Source organism: Balearica regulorum, chromosome 1 (assembly GCF_011004875.1).
Source record: "Balearica regulorum gibbericeps isolate bBalReg1 chromosome 1, bBalReg1.pri, whole genome shotgun sequence".
Taxonomy (NCBI): domain Eukaryota; kingdom Metazoa; phylum Chordata; class Aves; order Gruiformes; family Gruidae; genus Balearica; species Balearica regulorum.
Window position 1 is genome coordinate 87,116,751 of NC_046184.1, and position 12,828 is coordinate 87,129,578.

At 40.8% G+C, this 12,828-nt stretch overlaps 1 protein-coding gene across 1 annotated transcript in view; it reads left to right on the forward strand.

The window, feature by feature from the left end:
- TBX15 (T-box transcription factor 15) overlaps positions 1-12,828 on the forward strand; it is a 99,603-nt gene that overhangs the window by 45,828 nt on the left and 40,947 nt on the right. The window lies entirely within an intron of this gene.

Below are 12,828 nucleotides of genomic sequence, written 5' to 3' on the forward strand. Positions count from 1 at the left end.
GTGGGCGTCTTTCCATCTCCGGGCTCTAGTGTGAATGCTTTTGACTTTCCATTGTGTGTATTTTCTGCAGTAGCACTCTATCAGTTTTCTCTGTGACACAGTTTGTGATGGAAAGCCCTAACTGCAGGAGGAGATTCTCAGTGTGCGAGCTCTAATGTTGGATGGCAGAGTGAGGTTGAACAGGGCTTTTTGGGAGGCACAAGAGGACTGCAAAATCAATGTGTTATCTGTATATCTGTTTATTAATGAAATGGTTAATGATATTATTACTACATTTACCCTTCAATTTCATAGTCAGCAGCACAGTGAGATAAGTGGAACAAATCACATCATTCAGAGCTGATATTCCAAGATGCCCAGAGTCCTGAGAGGGTGCTGTTACATTGAAGTATATTCATTTAGCTGTCAGGGATATTTGCACACTTGAGATTTGGAAACTTGATTATTTTAAACTCATATCCTGAAGGCTAAAGTAGAAGTGAACAGTGAAGTAAATTCTTGTTGTTTTCTACTTCAAAAATATATGGAATATTTCAATTTTTACCTGTAGTTCAGATTGAAAATGTTGAGAATTTTGCAGATTTCCTTTCCACATGAAAAATTTTCATCCTTTTTTTCTAATCAGAAGTTCTAAAGTTATTCAATAGAATGCATCACATTTCTTCTTCTCATCTGCAGTAAGATACAGCAAGCCATTCTTCCTACTGTCAAAACCCCTAACTTTTTTAGAGAGATGTTTGAAAAAACCCTCAATAAACTCAAAATATGCATATAATTTTCTAAGTGTAGTACATGCTTTTTAAAGGTTTAAAAAGAATGTGTTGTGAAATAGTTTAGTTCTCCATGGTTGAAAATGTGTGGGTATTTGTACACACAGCAAATTACTACCCCTGTTTTTGACATCCATAAATGATCCTATCTGAGGTCACAGAAGACAACAGGTTTCTGAGGTCACCACTGATGCATTTTCTGAGATCACCACCAACGTATTGACACTGATGCATTGCCGTTGGTGGTGGGGTAATCAGGCAAAGATTACCTGAGAACTTTGCAACTTCAATGCTTCCAGACTGTGTACTTTTCAGCATATTTTGCTGTAAGGTAGAGTTTGCTGAGAACACCTCAGTGGGGCATCCCATTGTTTCCAGTGCACCAAACTGAGAGCCAGGCAGACACAAGCTTTCTGAAATAAAGTATTTTTCATAAAATGCCAAATACAAACTATCAGAAGTTTTTGCCCACATTCTTCTTGTACCTTTTACATTAGATGTGGATGAGAGAAAGAAAGGAAAACAGACTGGAAATTTCCAACATCCAGAAATGCTGAATTATGCAAGTATCAATTTTTAGAATTAAGTAGTGGGATGTTTTTAAGTTAATAGATATCCAGGTATTTGGATGTGATTCTTCGTTCCCTTTTATCAATTTTATTCTGGTATGACTTCTAGCCAGAAAGTGGAAAAGCGAGTCTCATAGCAGGTAAGGGCATGTAGGCACACGTACAGGTCTGACTGAGAAATCAAGAGGTGTATATCTGTATGCATATTACGTGCAACATCTGTGAAGTGTTTACGTCAAGAGCCATTCATGCCCTGTTATTCAGAAGGGACTAAACCTGTGCTTTAAGAGTAAGTGCAAGTGCTTGGTTGTATGTCTGCGTGTGTGACTGTGAATGCCAGGTTAAGAGCACATACTTCTTTCAGTGAAGTGGAAAAGGTTATGCACCTCTTCAGTGGATGTATAGATGAGGTGTTCGTGAGTTTTGTAAAGATGAATGAAGTTCATGGAGTTATTACAGTTAGCTTGTGATCGCCAGATGTTGGAATATGTGTGTGCATGCATGCTGGTGCATCTGTTGTTTGGATAATAGGATATACACATGTGGGACAACTGTGCAGTGTAGGTGTTATTACACTTGGGACCATAGCTTCAGCAGGCATAAATCAGGGTGGCTCAGTGGAAGCCAACAAAGTCCAGCAGTGTGCGCTTCCTGGAATCAGCATGTGTGACTGCATGTAGGGAATTTGACGTGTAGGATTGCGGTTGGCAGAGCGTGTAAGGATGTGACTTTGGGAGCTCGAGCTGAAGACAGTTAGTAAAAGAAAAGAGGAAAAGCCAAGCCACAAATACACATTCAAGAAGCGCGGATGTTAAGGGAAAAGGAAAGACTACATACACTGAGACTTATCCTCCAGGCTAAACCACCAGTTTTGTGCTGCTGTTTCTCTGTGGAAGTACATGAAAGCTGTGGGATTTTAGAATATTGATCTTTAGATAATTCAGTTGCTGGCAATGTCTGCATTAACAACTCATGCAGCCTGACAGGAGCAGATCTGCAGAATGAAATGGTTGGTGTTCAAGAGCTGATGTCCAGACTGTCCAGACCGTCTGTCTTTTGAGTAGGGTTAATTTAATTTAATGGCTGCACTGGAGCTGGGGAGGGCCTGGAGTCTCTCTCAGCCATGACCTCATTCCTTGTTGTGCCGCTGCTCCAAAAGGGAACAGCTCATACCTGCTGTTATGGCACCTCTGAGCATGGGCATGAAGCTTGTGCTCCTCTGTCCCCCATCCCTTCCTCATCCTGCCTGTCTGCTGGATTGAGAAGGAACGTAACTCAGTGTCTCCTTCCTCTGCTGTATGTGAAATGGGAGTTTCTAGTACAGGGTTTCCTCCTGCCCGGCTAGCTAAATGCAGCCACAGCCTGGCTCTCACTGAAGTATTGTCTTTGTATGCGTTGCCCAGAATTGCACGGGGTTATTTTGTCTGGTTAAATGACATAGCATGGAGGAAGTCCACTCATCTGTCCTTTCCTATCCCTAGGTCTCTTTCAGCATCCCCTTCCCTGTCTTCTGTCAAATACAGCTGCTGTTGATGTGCTGCCTCTCTCAACCGTTCAGCTGACCTGGGCAGTGGTTTAATTACTAAGATGTTGTTAAACATCAGTGCCTGGTACCACTCCCTGGATGTCGAGTGAAGCATCAGTTTTTGCAACTTTGAAAACTTTTTACAGTTTTAATGCTTTCTGTGAATAACCTCATCCTAAGCATTGTTCACTTTTGCAAGTTCCCTGATTATTTTAAAGTTGCTAAGATAATAGTTTCAAATTAATATGAGGTACATTCTTGGTTGTAGTTAAAGGGGGGATTGCATTTATGGCTTGGCATGTGCATCTGATATTTCAGATTTCAAATTAAATTGTTTTTATATGATATGGTTGCCTTTCATAGCACAGGTTGGATCGAAGGTCCTAATACATCCTTTCCAAGCCCATGCACCCTACTCTCGTAATGTAGCACTGTAACCTATTCAGTCTCTCGTGGTTCTGTCCCCCGTGAACTCATACCAAGTCCATCCCCTGTTTCATCACTTTTAAAAGTAATTTTTTTATGTTCCTGGCTTGCTGTTGAAATACTAGAAGTTGAAAATCAGCACTATGCTCAGGTGTTTCTGGAGAATCTTCTCTCTCAACCCAACCTGCATGGCTATATAGTTAGAGGCAGGAAAACTGTCTGGTTTGGATGCAAGTCGGTTGTATGGGAAGGAAATGAAAGGAAGAATATGTTTATCACTTGTGAGAAATACCTCAGGCTCATTGTTTAGTAGAAACATCTGGTCACTCTGCAGAGGTGATCGAAACAGCAAACAGAACGTTAAGTTGCAAGAAACTTCCTGACGGAAAGTACCATTGAAAATTCTGTAATTTCTGCTATGGAAGCCAGTGGCAGATCACTGATTTAAAAGCCAAATACATTTTTAAGAATTCAATCCCATACATATACTTATGTATCTTTGTGCGTGTGTGTGTGTGTGCTTATGTACGTAATAAAAATAGAACAGATTCAGAGAGTGAGCAATTAAAATATTTAGAGTCAAGGAGAAGCTTTGTTATGAAAAAAATCCAAAAAGATTTGGATTACAGTCAAGAAGTTTAGATAGAGGGCAATCAAAATTGCACTAGGGCAGATTGTCTTCCAAAGTCTGGTTCAGAGTGTGGGGGGTCCGAATGACAGCTTGGATAATGTCGCATGTGCATGAAACAAATGTAGTTTAATGATTTGTTGAACTATTAGAAACCCAAACATCAGTTCAACAGGACTAGCCTGATAATTACTGTTTTCCCAAAAGAAAATTGTAGATTGTGAACAAAACGACCAATTTAAACTTGAAACTTCAGCTTAATGGATCTGCATTTTTCTTGTAAAACCATTCCCATGGAAATTTCCTAATGATTTCCTTTTGAAATGGTTTCATTTAGAAAGGAAATACAATCAATACCTAGAGTGCTATTTATCTTGTTATAACACTGCAGCAAGTGAGCACTCAAACTAGAAAGGCAACGCATTTTAAAGTGAAAAAGGACTCTTTTCTTGTGTGCACAGTTACACTGTGGAACTCACTGCCATGTGACGGCAGTGCCAAGAACTCAGTAGGACTCCGGGAAGAGTTGGACATTTCTTATTATTAAGATGCCAGCTGGCTCCCTGATACTGCTGTCATGATAACCACCATGGTATAGGGAAACATATGTAATGTCTCTTTTGCTGTGGTTTGTAGGCCACCAAATATCTTCAGCTTGCAAAAATTTAAAATGTTAATCTTCCTTTGTTTGAGCTGTGTTCATACCTACAAAAAGACAGCAATATTTTCTGGACTTCACAGTCATTTTAAACTTCTTGGTGATTTCACACCTGGTCTCAGAGAGAACAGATACCTCTGCAGCATTAATCTTGTGTCATGTTTTCATTTTTTACAAATGATTTTTCTTCCTGGCTGGCAGAGAGCAGTCCAAGCCACAGAATCCAGAAACAGACTGTCCCAGAGCTTGTGCCTGCTCTCATCAGGGAAGGGCCTGACACAGAGCTGCGATCTAGTTTCAAACTCCTGCACAATTTGTGGTTATTTAGAGCCAACATTTTGGTTTAGGCTGGTCTCTAAATATTTGTTCTATGGTTTTATTTATAAGAATAATGACTCTATGTTTACAGGCTACAGCATATAATGCATCTAATGCCTGGTCTCTTATTTTTTTTAGCTTTCCCCAACTTTCAAGTGCATTTCCACTCTTTAATTTTACACAAACTCTTGGACATTGGCCAGACAAATTCTTTGTAGTCTGTACAGTTCAGGATCTTGGCCAGATTAAAGTTGTCATCAATTTCACCTCCCTCTTCTTTTAATAACATCCCACTTTCTCCCTGGTACTTCTCATGTTTTTAAGGGTTGCCATTCTCTGTGTTCTTTTGCATTTCATTGAATTTTATGCTCTTTTATTTTACCTCCTGATTTAACTGAATCTTATTTTTTTGCATGCTCTTTTTAAGGCCTTTTACTGTTTTCAGTATGGGCTTTCTGAATATTTGCTACTGAGCAGTCTTTTGTGAGGCTGTGTTGGTAATTCCTCATCCTAAGGCAATGCTGACTGACAGCTGCAGAGAATCTCCTCAGGGAATTTTAGGAATCTCTTGGTTTCTTCTATATGGAAATTTCAAATTGCATTTTCCTTAAAGCTAGTCTGAGATACTATGACCCGAGCTATTTTTTACTTTCTGGAAGACAATAATAAAACATCAAACGCTGAGTCCAAGATTTGCTACTTCAGTGGGGTTTGTTCTCCTGAAATACAGTTGCCAGAAGCCTCTGCTGGGGAAAGGTTATGCTTATAAAACACTTTCAAGCAAAAAAGTTACCTCAATCCAGAGATGGGAGAGTATATAGAACAGGTTTTTGGCTGACATCCATTTGATGGGATATCTTTAATTGTGATGGATAGTCTGAAGCAGACTGATGAGTTGCAGGCAGTTTTCCTGAGAGAATATGATGGGATTGGGTATGAATTCTACAAAGAAATCCTATGCTGTGAGACTACTCAGAACACTCTTGGTTACCTAGCTTACACTTCTGCAGCAAGAATTTGTATTTGCCAAGGATGACTTCAGACCCCAGCAGCCAGCATCTCCATTTTTAGCTGATTCAGCTTGAAACTGGAGCTGGTCTCTTGAATGTCTGGTTCAAAACTCTGTGTGGGCAAAATGTGTAAGTTTCTTTTTTCTCAGCATTCTTAAAAAACCCCATAGACTGTGAGATTAAAAAAGACTTTAAAGTTTAACTGTAGCTGATATTTTTTTTTTCTGGCTGGAGCAAGAGTTAACTTTTGAGGGCAAACCCCCAGGGCTAAGTATACTAGTAAACTCCAGCTGCTTTGTACTTCTTTGCCAATGCTGAGAATCCATAAACCCAATTTAACTTGCTGGTTAAACCAGGTTTACAGCTGTTTTGCATTGCTGGAGTGGAAGCAGAGCAGCTGGAGCATACCAGTGAATCATGGTGATTTTTTCTTTGCTAGGTCTTGTGTCCCTTTGAGTCTTACATGGAATAAGCCAAGGCAGAGGCAGTCAGTTCTTGGCAGTGCACAGTCGAGTTGATGCAAGACTTGCATTTACAGCCAAAGCCACCGTGTTTTTTTGTCTTTGTGTTTGCTTTTATATTCTCCTGCTAGTTGTGTTTGCCATGGGGGTATAGACGTGTAGTATTTCCATGTCATATTAGCCTTATACTCAGTCTTTGTTTTGATAAGGGCAGCCATCAACTTCAGTGTATTTTACAATCTTTGCTGGCTCAAGTAATTTTATAAAAACACCTTATAAAACTATAATTTAGGAAGATGAAGAAGTCTTTGAGATTAAAGTGCCAGAGGAATTCTTCACTTCAGAATCAGCTTGTCTCTCTTTGATTTCACTTGTGACTGTGTCAGGTCTATTTGTCTATGCCACATTTCCCCATCTATACAACATCTTCTAGTTTTGTCTTTTCAAGTCTTGCTGATATTAATGCCATTTTGTCCTGTTGCGGTTTCATAAAAGGGTCTTAGGCTGGAAATTAATTACTTGAATGCTTCTTTGGGCTGAGATTGCAATGCAGCATTAGGACTGATGAAGTTCTGGGTTCGGATAAGCTTGTACTGTCCCTAGATCAGTAAATCCTGATATTGGTTGCAACTTGTAGTCACTAACGTGATAAAAATAAATATTATTGGGGATTGGACCGGATGATCTTTAAAAGGTCTTTTCCAACCCAAACAATTGTATGACTCTATTATCAGTAATAAACATGGTACAAATTCTAGCTGTATGTAGTTGATAATGGGCCAAATGCTGGAAGAAGGTACAATTAATATAGTAGGGTATGTGAATGAATGGAAAACAGTTCAGAGGGATAAGACAATACATAAGAAAACCTGCAGAACTACCTTTGTGATATTTGTTGTGTACAGCATGTGCATGTGCTTACAATCACCTAGGAAGTGTTTAGAAACATTTGCCTACAGCAAGAGCAATTGCCAGATCAGCTGTGTAAAATGCAACCATGCTAACCTGAATGACTCTGTTGAACTCCAACCTGCCTCACCTCTGCTGCGACTGCTGCCTTTGCCATAGCTGGACTTCTTGTGTAATTTTGAAGTTACTGAGGTCTTTGTTTTAGTTTCTGTCCAAGTATTAGGGCAAGTATAATTAATATTATCCAACGAACAGCTGTATACTTGAAGTACTTGTACCAGCTGCCACCACACCATGGCCAGATGAACTTCCACTCTTTCAAACTGTTCAGACTTAGCAAGTGTCTGTTCTTTCACTTTCATAAGGCTGTGCATTTTGTATCCGGATTCCAGTAATGTCACACTACTATATGCATTGTTCCCATGCTGCTGATTTTGTGGGGTGCCAGTAGCTGGTTTGAAAATGGGAAGTCTAAAGAGAACCATGAGATCTATCTGCAACCAGAAGCAAAAGCAAGGTGTCCACTCTCTGTTAATTTCAGCTGAGTTCATAGAAAAAAGAAAAAAGTGATGTCCCCCAAATTTTCTCTGCCCATGCATGTCCAGGATTTTGTACCTTCTTTGTAGTCCGCAGACCCTGATTGCCAGCAAATCAACTGTGGGGAGAGGGAAGGACCACCTGTTGCACTAAATGTTCACAAACCTTGCAAATAAAAATAAACAGTTAAAAAACCCACCCTAACAGCTTGTAACAGCTGCCACATTCCACCCGAGAGAAATCTTTATGCTAATGGAATCTGACAGGATCTACATTAGATATCTACACGTATGCAAATTAAAAAAAAAAATTTAAAAAAAGAGCATAAGTCTTTTGGGCTCCTCTAGGTAGGTGGTGTTTTATGTATATAAGGTTTTTGTCATTGTTCTCACTCCTGGAGTTTACATTCTTTGATATCTTGGAGTAAAACATTTGTTGAGTGTATGAGCTGCATGATATGGCCAAGGACTAAACTGAGCTCTTTTTGTTTTAGTGGTTAAATATAGGGTGTAGTATCCCTGCTGTGCTCCAGCTGCAGAGAAAATTCTGCTGAAGATCCATGTATGAAGTTGCTTAGAAAATTAATGTCTTTTAATGTCTCACATACCAGTTTGCCTCTTGTATCAGACTAATGAAAAAGCAGGGAATATACATGAGGAATACTAGGCAGCTGAGTTGTAGAAAGAGGTCAGGCAGCAGCAGCTCGCTGTTTTGTATAAGAGGGCTCTGATCCCAGGACACAGAGTGTTGGTGCAGGAAGCCGGTTGGGGTTATTTTCCATCATCTTGGGGCACTCAGTGGGGATGCTGACCTCAGAGTCACCATGCTTGTGAGAATGGTGTTTTCCTTCCTATCTGCCAACAAGAAGCCTGGGAATTTGTGGATCAAAAGAAATTATGAGCGGAGGATTTCCAAAGCGATCTGGAGATACTAGAAATGGGAAAGGGATTAAGAAATAAAAAAATCTGAACTGGTTTAATGTTCCTCTGTAATATCAGCAATGGCCACAGTGTCCCTGGGAGCTCTGAAAGTGGTCTTGTTGGTAGGCTCAAAGGTTGCTGAAAGTGCTGAGAAATTTCCTCTCCTCCAGGTCCAACACTGTTAAATGGCAGTAGCTAGATATGTGGTCAGTGTGGTAAGAAGGAAAGATAGGAAGCCATCCAATGGGGTAGTAGAAATGGAACAGCCTTTTTGCACAGTGGCAGAGAAAGAGAGCTATGATTCAGGCCTCAGGGAGGTTTTTTTGCACATTGAACCTATGGGTCTTCTCCGTGAACTTTTCAGTAGTGTCACATTAGATCGTTTCAAGACCCTTGAAATACAATGCTTGCAAGACCCTGTCTGCTATTGAACAGATCAGGCCAAGTCCCATGGTCAGAAACACTTGGTCAGCCTGTTTGTTCAGCAAACTACCTGTAACAAAGGGCAGTATTTTAAGAACTTTTCTCTGTATTGTCTCTGGGGAGAATGTATTAGACTGGAGGGGTTAAGCATTGACATTCCCCTGTGGTCAGCAGGTCATTCTCCACACAGACCAAAAGGGCTGTGTTTTCTTCTGACTACACACCACTCCATAGGCTAGCAGAAATAATCAGTGGAAACATCACGAAAAAAGAACATAAGGAACAAGCAAGAGTGGAAATGGACGATTTTAGAAGAGAATTGCAAGAAGGGAGAAATGAAAGAGGCGGAGTGATATGAATTGTTCAGTCAGCAAGAGCTCTGGAGATGTTCACCCCAATAGCTATGGTGCAGCAGGAAGGACTCTTCTTCAAGCAGACAGGGGAAGGAGAGGACCTTGTAAAGAAAAGTATGTAAGATCAGAAGGTGCATGTTCATGGATGCCTGTAAAAGCAATGAGGAACATTTTGACCTGAGAAAGTCTCAACTGAAAGTCCAGTGGAGGACTGTAGGTTTAGAAACCTCAGTTGCATCTGCTCTCGCTTTTGCTAGTTGCCAGCAATGGATGAGCTTGGTTTTGAAGTATCCTTTCTCAGGGACTATACTCTACCCTAGCAAGACAAAAACATAAAACTGTTTTAATTGCTGCTTGCCTAACATGCGCCAAAAGTGGCGTGGATTGCAACCTAACATGGCACCAGAGAACCATCATTCCTATGTAGTCTGAGAAGGTCTCCTAACTCTGAAAGGAAGCCACTGCATGAGGGGTCTGCATTTCCCTATGGCTGGACCTTGGATTCAGCATGTGGGCTTTTGTACAAGGCAACTCTTTAAGGAAAGACAAAGAATCTTATCTTGTCACTTTGGAGATAGAAGAAATTATAGGAAGCTCATCTTCCTCAGAAATCCTTCTGTTTGTCCTTCAGTCAGACACAATATGTAGTATCAGCCACAATCTGTACCTCAGGGTGTTCACAGGCATGTTCTGTTTTGCTGGAGCTTCAGGAGCTATTACCTAATTCCCCTCTGCTTACACCAATGTAAAGAAGATATAATGTCTTAGAGTTTAGCGCAGTTGCACCCACTGAAGCTGGCACATGAACAAAACCAAGCTCCCAGTTCAAATGTCAGAAGAAAACTCAGATCTTCTTCTTGTCTTGTTTCATTGTGAGCAAGTATGTGCAGCAGAGTGGCTTGAGCTGTTGCTAGCTGCCAGCTGCCACAATTAATTACTACATATCGAGACTGGTTCACCCTGTAGCCCTCTGTATGCTGCTTACTTACAGATGTTGACACCTGTCTCTGGATTAATCCAGAATCCTAGCACAGGTAGAGAACTCTAGCTAAGAGTCACAGAGTCTTATAGAGATGGATGTCGCTAGGGATGATTTTCATTTGTCAGATGCACTTAACTTCCTCTGAATTCCCTGGGTCTGAAATAAACTCACTGCCTCTACCTGGATGACACCGTTCAAGAGGACTTAGCCCAGGAAAGGCTGAAGAACACCAAAACCCATCAGAATGCCTACTGAGACTGAACTAAGAGCAGCAACACTAGTGATTCCCCCTCTGCCATTTCCAAAATTGGAGGAAGGAGAGGTACTTGCTGTTCTGTGCGCTAATTTGGGAGTGGTTATAGGTCATATTTCAGGGCACAAAATAACAGTCCTTGGAAGAAAAGAAGGTTTTTTTCTCCTGTGTGTGTTACTGCATGATTGGGTAGATACTGACATATCAGTAATCAGTGAATTCCTTTTGCAATTTTTTATTTGTGCCAGCATGGCAAATTATATCCAAGGATGTGGCTCTCCTTCCACTTCCATCATTGTAAAGAAAACCCTCCAAAACTGTTAAAGTCAGTGGAGTGACATTGGCATAAAATCAATGAGAGGGAGCTTTGGCCTATGTTATTTAATCTTCTGCAGCAAGCAATTCCAGTCAATTCCCAGTGATCCCCAAGACTTCAGCCACATGCCCAGTTGTAAAGGCTGTCCAAGAAACGCTGGAATGATGCAGGGACAGCATCTAGCCAAGTGCCATCTATTGGCCATTTACCATACTGCTTCAGAGGATGCACAGAGTTTCTGGGTGCCTGAATCAAACACAAATGATGTGGCCTAAAAGTCTCTTTAGATGCAAACCTGCAGGCCAGTACCTCATTCAGGGAGGACGACTCCATAACAGAAGCTTTTCCCTAGGTCCAGTCTCTTCAGACCCCTGGTGTGGTTTACCTATACTTTCTTAGGACCTCGGAGAAGATGCAAGACTTTTGGTTAATGGTTCAGCACATGACCAGACATAAAAAAAGCTCTTACTGTGAATTGTGAAGCACAGTCTTGCTTTTTGTTGAAGGATAAAGTGATTAGCCATCACTAGGAAAACAAATGTCCTAAGCATAGTGACCCCTAGTCAGGCTTACGCGGTCTAACATTTTCAGGTGGAATAATTTGAGCTAGAGGAAGCAGATAAGTATCACTGGGCTCCCGAAGTGGGAAGCAAATGTGTCAGCCCCTCTGTACTCTCAGATTGATTCCGCCTATTGGTCACAGAACCCTAGAAGGTTATCTCATATTACCTTGAATCACCTCATTTCTAGGATATCAGTTTTGGGTGTAGTACTGGTCTCCATGTAACAATCCTCCGTTGGTAGGTTTATGCTACTCCTTTAGAAGGATGGATCTGTTATTGCTTCAGCCCAACTTGGAATTCAGTTGGAGACATCAAGGACTCAATATTAAAAATGGATTGGGAGCAGTATATACCGAAACTTTCTAATGTCCTACAGAATTTCTATATTGTACAGGCAGATTGTCTAAACTGTTGGCAAAGTTTACTGAAAATGTCCTTCAACCAAGTCCACTATCCAATGACATATTCACCTAGGGTTCTCACAGAAGACAAAGGCTTCCTGATTGCACCAGGGCTGCAAGTTTCTCATATACTATCTGCCAAACAGTTTATGTTCATGCCACTCCAGCAGTATGGACTTTCCAGACATTTTTCCATGTGGCAGGAGATGGGGCTGGTAGTTCTGCAGGTGGCATCTTCACCACAAGCCTCTTCTTAATTATGGTCCTCTGCACTGGTGCACAAACTGCTCCAGGAGATGCTATCTCTTGGAAACACTGTAAATCTGAGATTCAGCCTGCATGACCCCAGGGTTGTTAAAAAGTTTCTGGCACTTGCTTGGTATGGAAGGAATTTTAGCCAGGGTGATTTCATCACATTTTTAACACAGATTGTTACTTTTTGTCTCCTTAAGTTTCCCCTTCAGACAGAGATATCTCTTTCTTTCTTAAAGTGCAGAGAGTATATATAAATAGATGTTTTATTCTTTCACTAGGATGCTTGTATTTAGGTGATCAACGAGGACACTGAAGTATGGTTTCTGTACCATCTCTGAAATCTACTAAGCTCTTCTCGAGCCATTTGACCAAAAGCTTCACATCACTTTTTATTCCTCTGTCAATCATATATATAACACTAGTGTCAATTTGTTAAATCAGGTTCAAAACATAAACGCATTGCTTTGCAGAATGTATTGTGAATTATGTTGATGTAATGTAGGTGTGCACCCTATTGCAAAATAACACCGCTATTTGCAAATTCCAGCTTA